Genomic DNA, 23,815 nt, shown 5'->3' with positions numbered 1-23,815 from the left:
ATGGCCACGCTCAGTCCCGTTCCCAGAGGCTCTGCTTCTCAGAACCCCGGCAGCCCCTGCAAACCTCGGAGAGAAAGCTGCCCTCAGGTTCCCACTGATGCCGGATAATCCCGCTTCTCCCGTTTGAGTCTGGGTCCCTAGAGACTCGCCCGGATCTGGAGCTCAGAGTCTGAGACTCACTCCCGGCAGAAAACGACAACCGCGCCCTCAGCCACCAGCCCGCTTTGCGCGCGCACCTCGGTACCTTTGTATTTTCCACACTGCGCCGCCTCTGAGCCTCGATTTGCTGTTCTCTTTCCTTCTAGTTGTAGAGTCTCTCTTCAGCCAGCCTTCCTGTGGTTCTGGGTGATGTCCGTTCAGTCTTTTAGTTGTATTTTTGAAATGGTTGTTTGCGGCAGCGGTCTCCGGTGTTTACCTACGCCGCCATCTTGGTCTCTCTCCTCCCAGGTTCAATTCTTGTCAAGGGCATGTACCTTGGTTGCAGGCACATCCCCAGTGAGAGGGTGTGCAGGAGGCAGCTGATCAATGTTTCTCTCTCATTGATGTTTCTAACTCTCTATCTCTCTCCCTTCTTCTCTGTAAAAAATCAAAAAAATATATTTTTTTAAAAATAAAGGAAGATAGTGTAAGGAGCCACTGGGACAATTTCAAACATACCAACATTCAAATCATGGGGGTACCAGAAGGAGCAGAGAGAAAGAGAGAGAGAAAGAGAGAGCAAGAAATTGAAAGCCTATTTGAAAAAAAATAATGACAGAAAACTTCCCTAACCTGGTGAAAGAAATAGATGTACAAGTCCAGGAAGCACAGAGATTCCCAAACAAGAAGAACCAAAAGAGGCCCAAACCAAGACACATCATAATTAAAATACCAAAGGTTAAAGACAAAGAGAGAATCTTAAAAGCAACAAGAGAAAAGCAGTAAGTTACCTACAAGAGAACTTTCTTAAGACTTTTCAGCTGATTTCTCAGCAGAAACTTTGCAGGCCAAAAGGGACTGGCAAGAAATATTCAAAGTGATGAAAAACAAGGACCTACAGCCAAGATTACTCTACCCAGAAAAGCTATAATTTAGAATTGAAGGACAGATAAAGTTTCCCAGACAAGAAATAGCTAAAGGAGTTCATCACCACCAAACTAGTATTACATGCCATATTAAAGGGTCTTATTTAAGGAGAAGAAAAAAAAGATTAAAAATCTACACTAATAAAAGACAAAGATGCTAATTGACCGCACCTTTGCTATGTCCAAGCCACGCCCACCAGCCAATCAGAGCGACTATATGCAAATTAACCCAACCAAGATGGTGGCCAGCAGCCACAGAGCTGGAGTAAGCAGGAGGCTTGGTTGCCCAGGTGATGGAGGAAGCCAAGCTTCCCACCTGCTCCAGCCAGCTGTGGCCTTCGCAAAAGGCAACAAAGTTTCAATTATAGAAGCTAAATAAATCCCAGATACCTGCTTTCAGCCAGCCTCCACTGGGAGCTTGGGTGGCTGGGGGCTGTGGCCAGCCTGCAAACTGCCATCAGCTCCTCACCCAGGATGGCCACACCCTCATGGGGTGAGGGTCCCTGCTGGGGAGCTTGACCAACCTGCAAACAGCCATCAGCCCCTCACCCCGGCTAGGCAGGCACCCCAGCGGGGACCCCCACCCTGAAGAGACTGTGGCCAGTCTGCAAACAGCCATCAGCCCCTCACCCAGGCTGGCCAGGCACCCCAGGGGTGAAACGCCCCCCCCCACAAAGGGGCTGTAGCCAGCCTGAAAACAGCCCTCAGATCCTCACCCAGGCTGGCCAGGCACCCCAGCAGGGACCCCCACCCTGAAGGGGGTGTGGACAGTCTGAAAATGGCCCTCAGCCCCTCACCCAGGCTGGCCAGGTACTCCAGCAGGACCCCCACCCTAATCTGGGACACCCTTCAGGGCAAACCAGCTGGCCCCCACCCATGCACCAGGCCTCTATCCTATATAATAAAAGGGTAATATGCAAACTGACCCTAACAGCAGAGCCACTGGGAATCACTGGTCACTATGACACACACTCACCAACTGGGGGCAGACGCTCAATGCAGGAGCTGCCCCCTGGTGGTCAGTGTGCTCCCATAGGGGGAGCTCTGCTCAGCCACAGCCAGGCTGATGGCTGCCAGTACAGCGGTGGTGGTGGGAGCCTCTCCTGCCTCCTCAGCAGCGCTAAGGATGTCCGACTGCAGCTAGGCCTGCTCCCCGCTGGCAAGTGGGCATCCCCCCAGGGCTCCCAGGCTACCAGAGGGATGTCTAACTGCCAGCTTAGGCCCGATCCCCCAGGGAGCGGGCCTAAGCCAGCAGGTGGACATCCCCCAAGGGGTCCCAGACTGGAGAGGGCACAGGCCGGGCTGAGGGACCCTCCTGAGTGCACAAATTTTTGTGCACCGGGCCTCTAGTATGAACAATAAAATGACAATGAATACTTATCTATCAGTGATCTAATCTAAAAAACAAAATAGATGAACAAACAGAACAGAAACAGACTCATAGATACAGAGAACATTTTAATGGTTGCCAGATGGGGGTTGGGTGGAAAAGGTGAAGGGATTAAAAAGTACAAACTGGTTGGTACAGAACAGTCAGGGGGAAGTAAAATATAGCATAGGGAATATAGTCAATAATATTCTAATAATTATGTATGGTGTCATATGGATGCATGACTTATCAGGATGATCACTTAGTAAGTTATGTAATGTCTAATCACTGGGGTATACACCTGAATCTAATATAATATTGTATGTCAATTGTAATTAAAAAATAAAAAATGACTTAAATTAAGAAAAAAAAGAAAGAACTTCACCTCAAATAGGGCCATAAGTTATTCCTATGAGCTGCTTCCTCTAGGGTCAACTCTGCCCTCAGGAGGACTGGGTAGGGACAGGCAGAAAGTATGACAGCCTCCTCCGGGACCAAGAGCCACCTGGACTCTGCGTTCTTCACTAACTCAAGGCTGAGGGCAGTTCCCAGGTCACATTCCTTTCCATCTTATTGGTAATTTTATTTCAGTGTCTTTATCACTCTGGTCTGCCTAAAGTCCTCCTGGACCTTTCAGAAGAGTGTTCTGAACTTTGATTCTTAGGGACAAGCAGTTAAGGTCTTATACACCCTTCCATCTTAGAATGATCAGTACTCCTTATGCAAGTTGCTGATGGCTCATCCTGCTTTCTAAAGGGTATGAGGTGGGAGACCAATGGAGTGATTTCCCCCATATTAATTCAAGCGTTCTTCAAAGGGACCTTTGCAGTCTCCACCAAAAGCTGGCCAAGGATTTAGGACCTGAATCACCAAGCATTGCTAACTATACACATCCTGTTTGCTCATCTCTATTATTCCCATGTTACAACTGAGGAAACTGAGATTCAGAGAACTGACCTAACTTGCCCAAGATTACCCAGCTAGGTTTTGAAACCAGGTTTATTAAATTCTGAAACTCAAGCTTGATCCACATGGAAGCTCCATACTCTAGGCATCTCTCCTTTGTTCCCTTTAATGTGGTTGTGATAATTGAAGAATAATAATAGTGATAATTGAGCTTCTGAGGCTGCAATTTCTATTATGCACAGAGGTTTCGAAAATACATCTCACCACTCTGACTTTAAATTAATCTTGTATTGTCAGGATACCAGATTCTAAAATAGAGCCAGGGGTAATTTTTAGAATCAGAGTGAATGACAGAATAAGCATGCTCAAAGTCAGAGTAAGACAAATGCCTCTGATGAATGAATCAGCAAAAAAAAAAAAAAAAAATCAGTTCAGTTCAAACTCCCAAAGTCAAACTCTACTATTTTTAGAATATGTAAAGGTTCTGCTAACTTCAACTCAAATTCCATGTAAAAGAAGAGGTGCACAGGCGCTCAGTTGTCATTGCTATATAAGAGGAAGAACTCTGGCTTTGGAGGCAGGGAAGAGGACTCAGTCCCATTGCTGACTTAGGTGGGTGGGCACATTATTTAACTTCTCTGAGGCTCAGAATCCTCACCTATAAGAGAGACAATAGTACCTACTTTGCTGTGAAGAATCAAAGCTATATTCCCAGCTCCAGAATAGTCCTGCCATCTGGGAGACACTCAATAAACATTTACTATTCCAATAAATAATGAAATAAAGCACCTGGCATTCATTCACTCATAGGAGTGCTGTATATGGGTTAGTTCCTTCCTCTACATTAAAACCATGGTGTGATTAAGATCATCCAAGGGCAGCATAAAGAGTCAAAAGAGAAGGGTCCAGACTGAACAGCCTGCATAGGACAGATAGACCAGGCGATGTCATGACCATTATCCATAGGAACTGCTAGGAGGTGGGTGACACCCCAGTGAGAGGGAAAGGGGCAAGCCAGGGAGGAGAGACTTATAAATGCAGAAGTATCCACAGTGGATGCTGAAAATAAGAATGGAAATATGTCTGGGTAATTGGGGGATTAGGAGGTCCTTGGGGACCATGGTCAAGGTTCTAGCAGAAAACAGATGGCAGTTCCAAAGAGTTTAATGAGAGTGTTTACAAGGCTGTTGGCAGACTTATGGGAAAATGGCCAAAGTGAAGTGGCCCTGGGCTGAAAATGTCAGGAAGCCACTTACATCCCTTAGTCTTAAAGGAGAAATGAGAGCCCTGGCCAGATTGGCTCAGTGGATAGAACGTCGGCCTGTGAACTCAAGGGTCCCAGGTTCGATTCCAGTCAAGGGCATGTACCTTGGTTGCAGGCACATCCTTAGTAGGGGGTGTGCAGGAGGCAGCTGATTGATGTTTCTCTCTCATCGATGTTTCTAACTCTCTATACTTGTTCCTTTTTCTCTGTAAAAAAATCAATAATAAAAATATACAAAACAAACAAACAAACAAAACATTTTAAAAAAAAAAAAAAAAAAGGAGAAATGAGAACAAATTCTCCAAAACCCAGTGAACTGTGATTGCAGAAAGAGCCTTCCAACAAGAGCTGGAGTCTCAGAAGAGGAGGAAGTCACTGTCAAGCCCCGCCCTTCAGAGACTGGGGGGCAGAGGAGGGACCAGTGCCTCTGACTCCTCCTACCCTCCATCTCCTCCACTGCCATATCCCCCCACCTTCCCAGATCTCCCCATCCTCCATTTCCCCACCCTCTATTTCTCCCACCCTCCCCTTTCCTCCTCATAACCCCAATCTCCATCTCCCCCACCCTCCCCTCTTCCCCAAACCCTACCCTCCATCTCTATCCTTTATTTCCCCTCTCCTACTCTTTCCTCTCTATATGTCCCCTCCATCTCCCTCTCTTCCACTTCCATCCCTCTCACCCTCCATCTACCCTCCCCTCCCCTGTATCCCCACCCTTCACTCTCTCCACCTTCCATTACCCACCCTCCCTTCTTCTCCCCATATTCCCCCTCCATTTCCCTCAACCTACATTTCCTCCAACTTCTATCTCCTCCCCCTCCCCCTCCCCACCCTCCATCCTCCTCAACCTTCATCTCCTCCCACACTCCCTCTCCCCTCTCCTCCCCAATCTTCCACCTTACCCTACCCTCTCCCCTCCCCTCCTCAATCTTCCACCTTACCTTACCCTCTCCCCTGACCTTACTGTCTTCCACTAGAAGCCAGAAGTCAAGGGATTCCAGCTGTCATCCACAGAGGTCAGCCTCCTGGGGAGGAGGGCATGGGGGGGGGGGGGCCCAAGGGGGAGGGCGGGGGAGTTTGGGGGAAGGGGGAGGAGAGTATGGGGGGAAGGGGGAAGAGTAGGTAAATAGGAACATCCAGCATCAGGTGAAAGAGCAGTTTTAGTAGGAGGGGAGAAGGTATAACAGGCCTTCTACTCACAACTTTGTACGCAGCTTGAATCTCTATATACACGTGACAAAAATAAAACACAATGCCACATCTTTTAAGACTGTCTATTATTCAGAATTTTCACAAGGTTGAACTGGCCGTCCTCCAGCTGGTCTGAACTGACTTTGACTGCCTGTTGCCACAATGTGAGCTGCAGATCAGGCACATTTTAAGACTGAATAAAAGCACCTCAGTGGCTTTATCAGATGGCAATGAGCCACTACTCTATTCCTTTCAGATACTGTAATTCCCAAATCTGAAAACAATTTTAGAAAATAAAAAAAAAAATACAAAAACCAGTTATGATGTCTGCTCTGCGTCATCCCTGTGCAGGAATGAGAACTATTTTGGCTCCTTGTGCAAGTACAGATTTGTCCTGACCTACCTTCCCTCCCTGACTGCCCTGAGCTATCTTTGAAACTGGGTCTGCACTGCGGCCCACGTGTCCTCAGAAGCCTGGATACTAAGGACAGAGATGCATGGCTTTTGTTTTTCAGACCTGCCTACACCACTATCTACCTCACATGCACATGCATGCACACACATGCATACACACTCACATGCACCCTCTGACACATTTCACAGTGCAATCTGCAACCACCTCCAAACGTGGAAAGCCTAAGTGTGTCAGCCCGCTGGAGCAGAAGCCAAACTGCTCTTTCCCACCTGAATGTCCACAGGCCAGGGAGCACAGACGCACAGAATCATAAATCCTGGTGGAGGGGAGGCCTGGCAGCTCATGGGTAACACGGTCAGTGCATAAACTCTACAGCCACTGCCCGACTGCATCAACAATTCAGACAACTCTGGCTTGGTTCGTTTCCCCCCAGGCCCTGTGCAGCACATTCTTTGCTAGCAGTGTCCCAGACCTTGTGAATGTGAAGTGTGACAGGGTCAGGAGCAAGGGGCTTTAGACTTACCTTCCCTCCCTTCAGGGAGTTCCACCCTTTAACATTTGTATTGGACCATCTGGAATTGCTGTTATTCTTAGGTCAAAAATGGTCAAATGTTGGTCTTCATGTAACTCAACCTAAATCACAGAAAGAACCAATAGTCAAAGCACCAGCTTTATGAATGGCTTGGAAAATACCTAACGATGTTCTAAAGACAAGGCTCTCTGGAGAAAATTGGATTAGAAGACGCTTATAACCAAGGCCTAAGTCAGCGGTTCTCAACCTGTGGGTCACGACCCCTTTGGAGGTCGAACAACCCTTTCACAGGGGTCGCCTAAGACTATCGGAAAACACATATATAATTACATATTGTTTTTGTGATTAATCACTATGCTTTAATTATGTTCAATTTGTAACAATGAAATTGAGGGTCACCACAACATGAGGAACTGTATTAAAGGGTCGAGGCATTAGGAAGGTTGAGAACCACTGGCCTAAGTGGAGTGTCCAGTTGCCTTTGGCTAGAATTGATAACTAGGGCTGCAATGCTCCTCCCTCTGGAGCACAGGGAGAATGGGGTCCCTCCCCCCGCCCCCCCAACCAACCAGGAGGTGACTAACTGAGTTGTGCTCGTGGCCTGAGGGACTTCATTAGAGGTCACAGAAGGTGATAGGGTCGTTCCTTTTCTGTATTTTGAACCCTGAAAAGAGACCACCACACAGGCTGCCCTGCATTAGCCTGAGGAGTAAATACATCAAGGCATATCTGGAAGCACAGCATGGCTGTGATGGTTAATTTCATGTCAACTTGACTGGATTAAACACAATTCCTGACGTGTCTGTGAGGGTGCTTCCAGATGAGATTAGCATTTGAATCAGTGGACACAGTAAAGTAGATTGCCCTCCTCAGTGTGGGTGGGCATTATCTAATACACTGGGGGCCTGAATAGAATTAGAGGTGGAGGAAGGAGAAATTCTCAACCCCCAATTTTTTTTCCGCTTACCTGCTTGAGCTGGGACATTACATATCTTCTTCTGCCCTCGGACTTGGATTTACACCATGGGCTCCCCTGGTTCTCAGGCCTTTGGACTTGGACTGAGTTATACCATCAGCTGTCCTGGGTCTCCAGCTTGGAGACAGCTGATCATGGGACTCCTCAGGCTCCATGATCACTGGGCTTCAGGTCTAACATTCAAATCTTTAATTCACTTTGTATCTTTTTATTTTTCTTTTTTTAATCCTCACCCGAGGATATTTTTCCATGGATTTTTACAGAGCATGAAAGAGAGATGGAAAGACAGAAGGAAATATTGATGTAAGAGAAACACATCAGTTGGTTGCCTCTTGCACGAACCCCAACCAGGGCCCGGGCTGGGGAGCGGCCTGCAACTGAGGTATGTGCCCTTGACCAGAATTGAACCCGGGACTCTTCCGTCTGCAGGCCATTGCTCTATCCACTGACAAAACCGGCTAGGGCTTTAATTCATTTTGGATAGTGGCTCAGTTTTATTCTTTTGCATGTGGTTGTCCAGTTTCCCAGACATAATTTATTGAAGAGACTATTATTTTCCCATTGTATATTCTTTGCTCCTTTGTCATAAATTAATTTAATTTTTTTAATCCTCACCCGAGAATGTTTTTATTGATTTTAGAGAGAAAGGGAAAGAGAAAGAGAGACAGATAGACAGACTGAGAGACAGAAAGAAAGAAACATGGATGTGAGAGAGAAACATCGATCAGTTACCTCCCATATGCACCCCGACCGGGAATCGAACCCACAACTTGAGTATGTGCCCTTGACTGGGAATTTAACCCATGAATCTTCAGTGCACAAGATGACGCTCCAACCAACTGAGCCACACCAACCAGGTCTGTCATAAATTAATTGATCATATATGCCTGGGTTTCTTTCTGGCTGTCTATTCTATCCCATTGACTTATGGGTCTGTTTTTTATTACTGTAGCTTTGTACAGACATACCTTGTTTTATTGTGCTTTGCTTTATTGCACTTCATAGATGTTGCATTTTTTATAAGACTTGAAAGCAAGTCTATCAGTGCGATTTTTCTAACAGCATTTGCTCACTTCATGTTTCTGTATCACATTTTGGTAATTCTCACAATATTTCAAACTTTTTCATTATTATTACTCTCGAGGCCCAGTGCATGAATTCATGCACCTTGAAAGGAACCATGGGCCACAAGGCTGTGGTGGGCACAGGGGCGGGTCTCGGCCCATCCTCCACACTCCTGCCTGGCTGCTCCCACTGTGCGCCATGGTCCCCTGTCTGCCGGCAGCCCCGCTCCCACTGCCGCCGCTCCCACGCACTGATGGTGCTGGCCCCCAGTTGGGGCAATTGCACCTGCTGACAGCATGGAGCGATTGGGGCCAGCACCAGCAGCGGGTTCGAGCAGGGCCAGTGCCGTCAGTGGGTGCAAGAGGCAGTTGCTTCTGATTGCCCCTCAGGAGCAGGGGGAGGTGGAGAAGCCCTGAGGGGTAGTCGGGGCCAACTGCTGCCACTCACACCTGCTGATGGCACCGAGCAATCAGGGCAGGTGCTGCGCAATCAGGGCCAGTGGTGGGCACCAGCAGCGGTTGGGAGTAGTGGCTCTGGCACTGGCAGCAGGTGTGAGCGGCAGGCGGGACAGCGGCGCATGGGAGCAAAGAATTTTCAGTAACCACCAGAGGTTCGGCCCAATGACAGCGACAGGCGCTCCACCTTGGTCTGGCACCCCACTCACCTGCTCCACCAGCCCGCCACCGCTGACACCCACCATGTTCTGCACATGCCCCCTGGTGGTCAGGGCACATCATAGCGACCAATTGTTCAGTTGTTCCGCTATTCAGTCTATTTGCATATTAGCCTTTTGTCATATAGGATTTGTTATGGTGACCTTTGATGCTACTACTGCAATTGTTTTGGGGTACAATAAGCCCAGCCCAAATAAGATGGCAAAAAATAATAACTGTTTTTCTATTCTGACTGCGTCACCTACCAAACTTTGCCCTTCTCTTTCTCTTCAGGCCTCCCTATTCCCTGAGACACAAAATGTTGAAATTAGGCTAATTAATAACCCTACAATAGCTTTTAAGTGTTCAAGCGAAAGGAAGAATCACATGTCTCTTACTTTAAATCAAAATCTAGAAATGATTAAACTTTGTGAGGAAGGTATCCTGAAAGCTGAGATAGGCTGGAAACTAGGCCTCTTGCACCAGTCAGCCAAGTGGGTAATGCAAAGGAAAAGTTCTGGAAGGAATACACAAATGATAAGAAAGTGAAACATCCTCATTGCTGATATGGAAGAGGTTTTAGTGATCTGGATAGAAGATCAAACCAGTTACAACATTCCCTTAAGTCAATGGTTCTCAACCTTCTGGCCCTTTAAATACAGTCCCTCATGTTGTGACCCAACCATAACATTATTTTCGTTGCTACTTCATAACTGTAATGTTGCCACTGTTATGAATCATAATGTAAATATCTGATATGCAGGATGGTCTTAGGCCACCCCTGTGAAAGGGTTGTTCGACCACCAAAGGGGTCGCGACCCACAGGTTGAGAACCGCTGCCTTACGTCAAAGCCTAATCTGAAGCAAGGATCTAAATCCCTTCAATTCTTTGAAGTCTGAGAAAGATGAAAAGCTTGAAGCTAGCAGTTGGTACATGAGGTTTAAGAAAAGAAGCCATCTCTACAACATAAAAAAGCAAGGTGAAACAGCAAGTGCTGATGTAGAATCTTCAACAAGTTTTCCAGAAGATCTAGCTAAGATAATTAATGAAGGTGGCTGCACCGAACAACAAATACTCAATGTAGATGAAACAGCCTTCTACTGGAAGATGATGTCATCTAGAACTTTCACTGCTATAGAGAAGTCAATGCCTGGCTTCAAAGCCCTTGAGAATTAGGCTAAATCTACTCTGCCTGTGTCTATAAATGGAACAACAAAGCCTGGATGACAGCACATCTGTTTACAACATGCTTTACTGAATATTTTAAGCCCACTGTTGAGACACACTGCTCAGGAAAAAAAAAAGGTTCCTTTCAAAATACTACTGCTCATTGACAATCCCCTGGTCACCTACCAGTAAGAGTTCTGGTGGAATGTACAATGAGATTAATGTGTTCATGCCTGCTAACAGAACATTCATTCTGCAGGCCAAGAAGGAAGGAATAATTTCAACTTTCAAGTCTCATTATAAAATATACTTTTGAGGCTATAGCTGTGATAGGTCGTGATTCCTCTGATGGACCTGGGCAAAGTAAATTTAAACCTTCTAGAAAGTATTCACCTTCTAGATGCCATTAAGAACATTCACAATTCATGGGAAGAGGTCAAAATATCAACATGAACAGGAGTTTGGAAGAGGTTGATTCCAACCCTATGGATGACTTTGAGGGCCTCAAGACCTTTGTGGAAAACATAACTGCAGATGTGGTGGGGGTAGCAAGAGAACTAGAATCGGAAGTAGAGCCTGAAGATGTGACTGAATTCTACCACCTCATGATAAAACTTCAATGGATGAGGAGTTGCTTCTAATGGATGAGAAAAGAACGTGGTTTCCTCAGAGGGAATCTACCCCTGGTGAAGACGCTGTGGTGATTGCTGAAATGACGTTAAAGGGCTTAAGAGTACTACTAAACTTAGCTGATAAAACAGCAGCAGGATTTGAGAGGATTGGCTCTAATTTTGAAGTTCTGTTGTTGGCAAAATGCTATCAAACAGCATTACATGCTACAGAGAAATTGTTTGTGAAAGGAAGAGTCAGTAGATGTGGTACACCTCATTGCTGTCTTATTTAAGAAATTTTCACAGCCAACCCAATCTTCAGCAACAACCATCCTGATCAGACAGCAGCCATCAACAGTGAGGTGAGACCCTGCACCAACAAAAAGATTACAATTCACTGAAGGCTCAGATGATAGCACTTTTTAGCAACAAGTTATTCTTAATTAAGGTATGTAATAATGCTTTTAAACATAATTCTATTGCACACCTAATAGACTACAGCATAGTGCAAACATGACTTTTATATGTACTGGGAAACCTAAGAAATTTGTGTGACTTGCTTTATTGAGATATTAGCTTTATTGCGGTGGTCTGGAACCGACCTGCAATATGTCTGAGGTATACCTACCTGTAGGATGGTTGAAATTAAGGACTGGGATGCCTCCAGCGACTACCAGTTCTAATGAAATGTGTTTTCTCCATTTGAAAAAAGAAGACCAAGGGAGCTTTGTCTTCACCTCTGGGGGTGGGGCTCATGCTCCCCGGCCTTCCTCCCCTCACTTTTCTATCTGGCATCTAGAAATCTCTCTGTGCTCACTACCTGCTTCCCACATTATGTGCATCTAGTTAGTTCACCATATGAACTAGAGCTGGAATGAAATAAAGGCATTTAGAATTCCATACTGAATTGCTATTAAAGGGATCTAGGCCTACATCTCTTGGGAACAAGAGTTGCTTTGTTCAAAATAGTCCCCAAGGCTACCATGGATATATCATTACTGGATTAATTTAGAATTTCCAAAGTGAAAACAAAAAATCAGATCTTTTGATAACTATGACCACATTCTTAAAAGACCACAAGACTAAGAGAGGATAATCAAGGAATAGTATTGATGATATTCAAACCCTTTACACAGCTAAAGGCATCTGGGCTGAAAAGGAGATTTACACAGTACCTATTTCCATAGGCTTTTTCGTAGAGACCTAGGCAGCTGTCCTATTTCACTGTTAGAAGCAATGACATGGGCTCATATGTGATATCCTAACATCTGTAGGCTTGAAAATAATTTTGAAAACCTGCAGTTCAGCACTTGGCATTTCACCAGAACTTTCCCAACTCCCAAAAGCCAAATCTGTTTCTTATTCCACTATAGACTGCCTTGTTTACCTTTCCCAGAAGAAATGGAATAAAAACTAGAGCATTTGCTTCAGATGATATATTATATATAATAGGACACTTAAAATTATCTTAGAGTAATAGTTTCTTATGAAAATTATATCAGGCCTAGAATTTTCTAGAAATATATATGTATGATGATAATCTACTACCCCAATTTTTATTCCACTTGATCTCTTCATTAGTAAATTAATAAAATGTCAGGTAAGAGAAATCAAAACAGCTAAAACAGGAAGACCAAAGATGACATTTTTTTTAGTATAATTATTTATAGAACCCTGAGAATAAATTTCATACTATTGATAATATCATACTTTTATTCAAGAGGGGACAAAAATTTGGTGCCATCTGTATAGATATGAAAAATTCATTTCTTCTTACAAAGAGAAAAGAGATAGAAATTGATTTTATACAATTCTTTAATTAAAAAAAGATGTTTCCGCTATGGGAGAAAATTTTAATGTTGCAGTCATATTTACATTTGCTGAATTCTAGAGTATAGATTTAGACTGCCCTTTAGTGGTCAGATTTATTTCTGTGAGAATACTCTAGAAAACCCCTCTATGTATATAAACCATCATGGGATTTAGGATGGCAACTGGCCGGACACAGGCCTGTTGATTTTAAACATGTACCTATATAATTTGGACAAAATTTTAAATGCTATAGAAATGCTTTAAAATATTCAAATCAGCCCTGCCAGTGTGGTTCAGTTGGTTGGAGCGTCATCCCATACACCAAAAAGTCAGGAGTTCAATCCCCAGTCAGGGCACGGTACCCAGGCCAACGTGCATATGGGAGGCAACCAACCAATGTTTCTCTTTCACATCAATGTTTCTCTCTCTCCCCCTCCCTTCCTCTCTCTCTAAAATTAATAAAAATATTGTTTTTTTAAAAGAGCAAAAGCAAATTATCATTTCCAGATAGTCCTCCAAATGGGATGCATAACCACCTCTGTCATCTGCTTTGCCAGTGGCAACAGCTCTCCTCTGTAAGTGTCTGAAAGTGCCCAGTTAACCAGTTTTCCCCAGGTCTTGGGGGGAGGGGTCAAAGGTCAAACAGCTACTCAACTGCTTAAGCTGGCCCACAGTGCACCCCAGAGATAATACAAGATAAACAGAAGCTGCTGTCCCAGGCTATAGAAGGAAGCTGCCAACAAAAGGGACGTTCCCACTGAGACCACCTGTCCCTTGAGCAGGTGTTAGTGCTGTCATGACCTGCAGAGAACAAGCAGGCTCAGCTGGTGGTGATTACACACATACTCCTCCCAATGAGCTAGTTGTCCGCCTGCCCAACCTATACTATAAAATGGGAGTCCCCCAGTTCATAATCAAGGGAAAGGCCAGACCGAGATGTTCTTGTTCAATGAAAGACGCACCACCGTTGCCTTCACATAGGTTAACTTGTAAGACAAAGACGTTAAGCTGATGGAAGCTATCAAGACCAGTTACAATAGAGATATGATGAGACTCACCATCACTGGGAGGCAACATCAAAGATTTTTTTTTTTAAATCTGTGGCTCTCAGCTGGAAGAACAAATGCTAAAGATCTGGCCACCAAATTCATATAAAAGTATAATGCTAACTTTTCTTTTTATATATATGTACTAGTATATTTTCATTGATTTCAAAGAGGGAGAGGAAGAGAGAGAGAGAGAGAGAGAGAAACATCAATGATGAGAGAGAAACATTGTTTGGCTGCCTTCTTTTGGTATGAGATGACACTCCAACTGAGCCACCCGGTCAGGGCTAGGCTTCATTTTTAAATTTTTTGTTAAAGTATAATTGGAGTACAATATTACATTAGTTTCAGGTGTACAACATAGTGATTCAACATTTATATACTGTACCTTACTAGAGGCCTGGCCTGTGGGATCAAGCCAAAACCGGCTCTCTGGCATCCCCCAAGGGGTTCCAGATTGCGAGAGGGCACAGGCCAGGCCGAGGGACCCCACCGGTGCACAATTGGGGCCGGGGAAGGATGCGGGAGGTTGGCCAGCCAGGGAGGGACCTCGGGAGGGCTCTAGGGTGTGTCTGGCCTGTCTCGCTCAGTCCCAATCGGCCAGACCCTAGCAGCAAGCTAACCTACCTGTCAGAGCATCTGCCCCCTGTTGGTCAGTGAATGTCATAGTGACGGTTGACTGGTCAACTCTCTGCCCCTTGGTGGTGGTCAGTGCATGTCATAGCAAGGGGTTGAGGGGTCTTAGCATATCATTTGCGTATTATGCTTTGATTGATTGAATGGACAACCAGACACTTAGCATATTAGGCTTTTATTAGATAGGACTAGAGGCCTGGTGCATGAAAATTCATGAACTCGGGGTGGGGAGGTCCCTCAGCCTGGCCTGCACCCTCTCGCAGTTCGGGAGCCCTCAGGGGATGTCCAACTGATGGCTTAGGCCCTCTGCTGGAGGCGACCCTGGCAGGCGATCTGGGGATGGCGCCAACCCCACCTTCCATTGTCCCACCACTGCTGCTGCTGGTGGCCTCCCTCTGCAGGAGGCAACTGGGCAGGCCAATCAGGGGACAGCGCCGGCTGGCGAGTAGCCAGCCCTGCCCCCCCATCACCCCTCTGCTACCACTGGTCGCCGCCACCCCCCACCCCAATTGCTGTCCCCTCCCTCTACCCACTGGCATGTACCTTGGCTAGCCTGGCACTGCCTGCTCATCGGCCCCATGCCCTGCTGACTGGTCATTCCACTGTTGGGTTGATTTGCATATTATGCTTTTATTATATAGGATAATGTGGTTACCACAATAAGTCTAGTAAGCATTTGTCACTGTGCAAACTTATTGCATTATGATTTACTATATTCTCCTGTGCTGTACACTACATCACTGTGGCTTATTTATTTTATTTTTTTCTGTCTTCACTTCATTTTTATTTTTTCAATTACAGTTTACATTCAATATTATTTTGTATTAGTTTCAGGTATACAACATAGTGGTTAGGCAATGATATACTTTACAGAGTGTTCCCCCTGATATTTCCAGTACCCAAATGGCCCCATACATAGGTATTACAATATTATTGATTATATTTCCTATGCTGTACTTTATATCCCCATGACTATTTTGTAACTGGGAGTTTGTAACTCTAATTCTCCTTCACCTTTTACACCCATTTCCTCACAACCCTCCCCTCTAACAACCATCAATTTGTTCTTTGAATGAGTCTGTTTCTGTTTTGTTTTATTTGTTCATTTGTTTAGTATTTTTAGATTCCACATGTAAGTGAAATCATGCAGTATTTGTCTCTCAGTCTGATTTCTTTCACTTAGCCTAATGCCCTCTTGTTCATCCATGTTGTCACAAATGGCAACATTTTATTCATTCTTATTGAAGAATAATATTCCATTATAATATATAGTGGAATACAATCCTATATAATAAAAGGCTAATATGCAATTTATCCCCTCGACCGGGAGTTCTACTGGGAGATCAACCAGGGGGAGGGGCCGGCCGGCCAACCTCCCACATCCCCTCTCCCTGGCCTGCCCAGTCGGATCAGCCTGATGGGGGCAGGCCGGCAAGACCCCACCCATGCACGAATTCGTGCACCAGGCCTCTAGTATATTATAATAGAACTAGGGGCCCGGTGCATGATATTTGTCCACTGGGGGGGTCCCTCAGCCCAGCCTGCCCCCTCTCATATACTGGGAGCCCTCAGGGGATGTCCTACTGATAGCTTAGGCTCACTCCCTGCTCTTCTTGGGGAGCAGGCCTAAGCTGCAGTCTGGCCTCCCTTTGTGGGAGGTGACCAAGCTGATCAGGGGAAGGCACCAGCCCCATCACCCCGCTGCTGAAGCCACTACCAGTCACCGCAGCCACCAAGGTTTTTTCATCAACACATTCTCCAATCCCTTCACCATGAAAACATGACAACTTTTTTTAGGCATTTTCAAGATGTGTCTTTCATAGTATACGACATTTGTTTATTATTATTTTTTTTATCCTCACCTGAGGATATGTTTCCACTGATTTTTAGAGAATGTGGAAGAGAAAGGGAAAGACAGAGAGAAACATCAAAGTGAGAGGAACACTTTTATTGGTTGCCTCTGGCATGAGCCCTGACCTGGACCCCAGCCAGAGAGGAGCCTGCAACCTAGGTACATGCCCTTGGTCAGAATTGAACCCAGACCCTGCAGTCAGCAGACCGAGGCATTATCCACTGAGCCAAACCGGCTAGGGCAGGATATGACATTTCTTAGCCCTCCAGCAGTAGACCTTCACTTTTTTCTCCAGGAGTGTGGTGGAAAAACCCTAGGTCACCTTTTTGGATTCTTATTACCCAAGTTACTAAGAATATTACCAGTGGCATACAGGGAGCTTAGCCAATGAGCAGTCAGAAAAGGTGTTTCCTCTTTAGTTCACACCAATTGCTGGCTCAGCCCCTCCACCCAGGCCTGATGCCTCTGGCCCAGGCATCAAGCCTGGGCAGGAGACCCTGATCTCCCTCCAATCACCAGCTCTGCCCCCCACCCAGGCCTGATGCCTCTGGCCCAGGCATCAAGCCTGGGCAGGAGACCCTGATCTCCCTCCAATCACCAGCTCTGCCCCCCACCCAGGCCTGATGCCTCTGGCCCAGGCGTCAGGCCTAGGCAGGAGACACCCATCTCCCTCTGATCTCCAGCTTGGCCCCCACCCAGGCCTAACATCTCTGGCCAAGGTGTCAGGCCTGGGCAGGGGACCCCCATCTCCCCCTGATCACTGTCTCCACCCCCTGCCCAGACCTGATGCCTCTGGCCTAGGCTTTAGGCTTGGGAAGGACCCCCCCCCCCCCCCCCCCCGCAGCTCCAATGGCCGGCGCCTCTGCCCAGGAGCCCCCTGGCTCAGGTCCTTCCCATGCTGCTCAGGGCGCACACGGGGCTTCCCTTGGAGTGACCTGGGTGCCCAATGATGTTCCCGGGACCCAGGCCACTGGGCGCCTACGTATGCAAATTAACCGCCATCTTTGTGGGGTCAATTTGCATACTCTCCTGATTGGCTGGTGAGTGTAGCAGAGGGGCAGTCAATTTACATATTTGTCTATTGTTGGGTAAGATATATCACATCTTCTTTACCTATTCATTTATCAATGGACACTTAGGTTGCTTTCATATCTTGGCTGCAATGAACACAGGGGTTCTTTTGAATTCATGTTTTTATTTTATTTTTATAAATAGCCAGAAGGGAAATTGCTGGATCATATGGTAGTTTTTTTTTTTTTGAGAACCTCCATACTATTTTCCATAGTGGCTGTACCAATTTACAATCCCACCAATAGTACACAAGGGTCCCCTTTTCTCCACATCTTTGCCAATGCCTGTTATTTGTTGACTTTTTTATAACAGCCATTCCAACTGGTGTGCGGTGATATTTCATTGTGGTTTTAATTTGCCTTTTCCTGACAATTAGTGATATTAAGTATCTTTTATATGTCTAAACCTAGACTTGTTTAATGGCCTTGAAGGAGACAGATGTGACAAAAGTCTGTCTCACTCATGGTCCAGTGGCCTAATCTAGACACTTGGCCCCAGTTTACTTAAAAGGGGGACTGAGAACTGGGGGAGCCCATGAAATATCTGGTGAGTATTGCTCTCTATCACACAACTGAATTAAAACAATGGAACCAGAGGACCAGCTAAGAAATGCCACTTATGTATAAAGATGGCTATACCAACAAGGTACATGACAATCATGTAATGTTTTATTGTATCATTGACTCAAAAGCTCCACCACTTTTTTTTTCAATTATGGGAAAGTTTATTTAGAAAGTTAGAGGTAGTAGAAGTGAGCCAGCTGGGCTTCGTAGGCTCAGGAAACAAGTTACAGAGGCAGAAGGACCATTGGAGCCCGGGAGAGGGAAAGGCAAACGTAACTGTCTGGAGAGAAGAAGGGGAGGAGAACGGTGGGAGTGTGCTCTCCAGAGGGACAGTGTGATCTTTGTCATTTTCAAGGAAGGAAGTCCTATAAAGAAAATGTGCTTTTGCCCCGCCTGCCAGCCAGCATGGCTCAATAGTTGAGGGTCGACCTATGAACCAGCAGGTCACGGCTTGATTCCTGGTCAAGGCACATGCCCAGGTTGCGGGCTCAATCCCCAATGGGGCCTTGTCAGGAGGCGGCTGATCAATGATTCTCTTTCATCATTGATATTTTGATCTCTCTCTCCCTCTCCCTTCCTCTCTGAAATCAATAAAAATATATTTTAAAAAAGAAAATGCTTTGTACTTCACACAGAGCAATGGGGACTTGGCTTTGGAAGAAAGTTCTTAAAATAATATATCAGGCTCATGCGTTGAGGCCATCCCTTCTGCTGCTGCTTGCTTTTGCCCAGTTTTCTCTTTCTTATAATAGTAACCAGCTTTGAAGCCAAAATAAATTCTTCAGTTGTTCTTTAGAACACCCCATCTGCCTCATCCTTCAACACCAGAAGTACTTCCAGAGCTCTTAATGGCCATGGCAGCGCATATGATAAATCAATTGTCACGTGGCTTCCTTTCATCAAAGCTGAAAAGATGGACCCATTTCATCACTATTGCAACAACACTTAAACATTTTAATTTTATACAGAAATTTTTCCCAGATCACTAGCTTAAAGATCATCCTTGAACATGATCTCACTCATATGTAGAATCTAATGAATAAAATAAACTGATGAACAAAATAGATCCAGAGACATAGAAGCATGGAACAAACTACGGAATCTCAGAGGGAAGGTGGGGGAGGGTGGGTGGGTGGGTGGGAAGCAATCAACCAAAGAACTTGAATGCATATAAGCATAACCCATGGACGTAGATAATAGGGTCATAAAGGCCTGGGGTGGGGAGTAGAAGAGGCCAATGGGGGGAAAGGAAGGACATATGTAATACTTTCAACAATAAAGATTTAATTTTTTTAACAAGAATATAAAAAGGGGGAAAAAAAAGAAAGATCATCCTCAAAATGGTAGATGAAAATAGTCATTTCCCATATGAAAAATAATCAGATTCTCTAAAAAAAATCCTTTGGGATCAAAATAATATCGAAAAAATAGTTAGAAAAGTTTTATATCTATTAACAAATGCATTTATCTTATTTATATACATACAACAATCATTTCATTATAGCCCTTTCCTTACTTCACTTCACTAGAAAAAAAATAATAGCAAAGCTCTATAAGTAATATTTGTATAACATTTTGGATGACTTCTTAAAGGCTGTGACAGAAAAACTTTTTTTTTTTTTTAATTTTTTTTTATTTTATTTTAATAATTTTTATTTCTTAAAGTATTACAAAGAGTATTACATATGTCTCCTTTTTTCCCCCCCTTGACATTCCCCCGGCCCCTACCCCCCGCTCCCCCCCGCCCCGTGTCTTGTGTCCATTGGTTAATCTTATATGCATGCATATAAGTCCTTCAGTTGGTCTCTTAATCCCCCCCCCCCCAACCCTCCCCAGGCTTCCCACTGTAGTTTAACATTCTGTTCAATGTTGCTCTGCTTCTGTATCTACCCCTGTTCATCAGTCCATACTGGTCCCCTTTATTTGTCCCAACCTCACTGGAGTAGTCTCAACCTCACCAGGGCCGTCTGAGCCTCACCAGGGCCGTTTCAACCTCACCGGGGCCGTCCCTACCACACCGGGGCCATTTCAACCTGACTGGGGTTGTCCCTACCACACCGGGGCCGTTTCGATCTGACCAGGGTCGTCCCTACCTCACGGGGGCCGTTTCAACCTCACCGGGGTTGTCCCTACCACACCGGGGCTGTTTCAACCTGACCGGGGTTGTCCCTACCACACCGGGGCCGTTTCGACCTGACCAGGATCGTCCCTACCTCACGGGGGCTGTTTCAACCTCACTGGGGTCGTCCCTACCACACCGGGGCCGTTTCAACCTGACCAGGGTTGTCCCTACCACACCGGGGCCGTTTCGACCTGACCGGGGTCGTCCCTACCTCACGGGGGCCGTTTCAACCTGACCGGGGTTGTCCCTACCACACCGGGCAGAAAAACTTTTTTAAAAAATATATTTTTTATTGATTTTTTTACAGAGAGGAAAGGAGAGGGATAGAGAGTTAGAAACATCGATGAGAGAGAAGCATCAACCAGCTGCCTTCTGCACACTCCCTACTGGGGATGTGCCCGCAACCAAGGTACATGCCCTTGACCGGAATCGAACCTGGGACCCCTCAGTCCCCAGGCTGACGCTCTATCCAGTGAGCCAAACCGGCTAGGGCCAGAAAAACTATTTTAAAAATTACATTGATGTTTTTCCAATATTAGAAAAGTTTTAAAATTCAAAGGTAGCCCAGCCAGTGTGCTCAGTGGTTGAGCATCGACCTATGAACCAGGAGGTCACAGTTCAATTCCTGGTCAGGGCACATGCCTGGTTTGTGGGCTTGATCCCCTGTGTGGGGTGTGCAGGAGGCAGCCAATCAATGATTCTCTCTCTCATCATTGATGTTTCTATCTCTCCCTCTCACTTCCTCTCTGAAATCAATAAGAATATATTTTTAAAATAAATAATAATAATAAAATACAAAGATAAAAACATAATCCCAAAACAACATGTAGTCAACTCTCCTTCCTCTTTTTATTTCCCCCTGAAGGTGTAAATGGAACTTTTATTCTTCTACAATCTCTCCCATGTGTTTTAAGATGCTATCCCATTCAAATCACAGAACTAGAGCTGGGAAATGCCAGCAGCTGGCAAAAGACACCAAAAAGAAATATTTTTGCGGTCACTAACATTGAGAAATGGTCACCTAAAATCACAACTAGGTGAAAACATACACACACAATACACATACACACACACACACACACACACACACATATGAATACACTTATTTAACAACATGTCTACCCTAGTAAAGTGACTATGTGGTTTCTTGCCTTTTTATAGGATTCAATCACTGTATTAGTTCAGATGCTTTTGGGTGTGAATTGGAGAAAATAGAACCCAGATGGTCTTAAAGAATAGGGAAATTAATGGACTCAGCGTAATTATTGAGTTTCGAGTAATGCTTCTCAGACCACTGTGGTGAAGGACAGTTGCTGTTGTTGCATTGTGCTTGTTTTTTCAATCCAGTGCAGATTGCTACATGGCCCTAATGCACAAGACTTGTACACAGTTGCCACCACTTTCAACTCATCCCTTTGCTGAGCAATATCCAAACTGGTCTACAGCCTATTCAACACAAGTCCACTGGTCACACACTTAGATGTCCCAGCAATGTCAAATCACTATGAAATTTTCTAACACTTATTCTCAATGTCTGTGTTTCTGTCATTGCAGAAGGGTAGCAAAGAGTTCACCTTACGTTTTGAGCAGCGGTAGTGGAGAGATAGGGTAGGCCTCAGCATGATTCTTGCTCCATCTCCCACATTCTCCAAGTTGCCCTCCTCTATGTCCCAGCTGCCTCAATGGACTGGGATGGAGATGTGTGCAATGGTTCCAGTCTATATATGACAACATCCTCTAAAGCAGTGGTTCTCAACCTTCCTAATGCCGCGACCCTTTAATACAGTTCCTCATGTTGTGGTGACCCCCAATTTCATTGTTATAAATTGAACATAATTAAAGCATAGTGATTAATCACAAAAACAATATGTAATTATATATGTGTTTTCCGATGGTCTTAGGCGGCCCCTGTGAAAGGGTCGTTCGACCCCCAAAGGGGTCGCGACCCACAGGTTGAGAACCGCTGCTCTAAAGCTATACCAAAAAGAGCAAAGAACTCTCCAGGAGGCCCTAGCCAACTTTCCACACATCTCATTGTTCCTGAGCCTTTCACAGATGAGAAAGAAGGGATTAGGCATGGAGCAATTAGGCCCACTCTGGGAGCTGAGGAAAGGATTCCTTAGGGCATATGGGCTGCATAGCAGAAATAGTCTGTTAAAAATAAAATTGGGACCAAACAAGATGCTGAGGAGCCAGAGGCCGTGCTGCCACTCCCTCCTTCACGTGTGGACAGCGAAGGGCCTACGGACATCTCCCCAGAAACAGCCACACTGGAGCCCTCTTCCGCCTTAGTCTCCCCAGGAACAGAGGAACCTACTCACGACACCAAGAAAAAAATTGATATCCTGCTAAAGGCCGTGGGAGACACCCCTATAATGAAAACGAAGAGGTGGGCTGTAGAGAGAACCCGAACCATTCAAGGACTCATTGACTTCATCAAAAAGTTCCCTAAACTTGTGGCTTCAGAACAATTGTTTATTTATGTGAATCAGTCCTTTGCCCCTTGCCCTGACCAGGAGGTTGGAACTTCTATGAGTGTTTGGCAGGGATGGTAAACTGGGCCTGCAACACTGCAAATCTCAGGCATGGGGATGAATGACAGAGAAAAAGATCTTGCTAACTAAAATGAATCTTCACAAAGGACACAGCTCTGAAAAGTTTGATACTTATGGCAAGATACTTGTGGGTATGATCTCCTCAGCATGTTATCTGCTGAGGCCCATGTTTATGCATTTTAAAAACCCAAAGAGTAGACTCACAAAAATGTGATTTGCATTAATACAGAAGTAATGATAAGATTGACATTACTCAGTATACTCAGTACTGCAACTATTGCTCCAGATATTGAAAAGGAGATGAAGGTTCTACAAAGCCTCTTTTTTGTTTGTTTGTTTGTTTAATTTATCTTTATTGTTGAAAGTATTACAGATGTCTCCTTTTTCCCCCCATTAACCCCTCCTAGGCCCCACCTGCCCCAGGCGTTCACCACGCTATTGTCTGTGTCTATGGGTTATGCATATAAATTCCTTGGTTAATCTCTTCCCACCCACCCCCGTCTTCCCTCTGAGATTTGACTATCTGTTCCATGTTTCTATGTCTTTGGAGCTATTTTGTTCATCAATTTATTTTGTTCTTTAGATTCCACATATGAATGAGATCATGTGATAAAAAATAAAAATAAAATTGGGTTTATGTGATGAAGTAGGGAAAGAGGAATGGGTGTTAGATAGGCAGTAGACAATATTGGAAGCATTTGAGCTCGTCTGTTTACATGATGATTGTCAAGCAAAGGGTGTTATTAAATGTTATTAATTTGGTTTGGGCATGCAGAGAGCCTGACTTGGCCTAAAGCAGCGGTTCTCAACCTGTGGGTCGCGACCCCTTTGGCGGTCGAAAAACCCTTTCACAGGGGTCGCCTAAGACCATCCTGCATATCAGATATTTACATTATGATTCATAACAATAGCAACATTACAGTTATGAAGTAGCAACGAAAATA

At 45.1% G+C, this 23,815-nt stretch overlaps 2 pseudogenes; both read left to right on the top strand.

Annotated features, from left to right (window-relative positions):
• Positions 1-9,654: 9,654 nt before the first annotated feature.
• LOC139006124 (tigger transposable element-derived protein 1-like) lies at positions 9,655-11,640 on the top strand (annotated as a pseudogene).
• Positions 11,641-12,807: 1,167 nt separating this feature from the next.
• Positions 12,808-22,911, top strand: LOC139006123 (ubiquitin-like protein ATG12 pseudogene; annotated as a pseudogene).
• The last annotated feature ends 904 nt before the right edge of the window (positions 22,912-23,815 follow it).

Source organism: Myotis yumanensis, unplaced genomic scaffold (assembly GCF_028538775.1).
Source record: "Myotis yumanensis isolate MYYU_CA2020_CCGP unplaced genomic scaffold, mMyoYum1.0.hap1 SCAF_3, whole genome shotgun sequence".
Taxonomy (NCBI): domain Eukaryota; kingdom Metazoa; phylum Chordata; class Mammalia; order Chiroptera; family Vespertilionidae; genus Myotis; species Myotis yumanensis.
The sequence above is the reverse complement of the archived record's forward strand: the minus strand, read 5'-3'. Positions and strand labels throughout refer to the sequence as shown.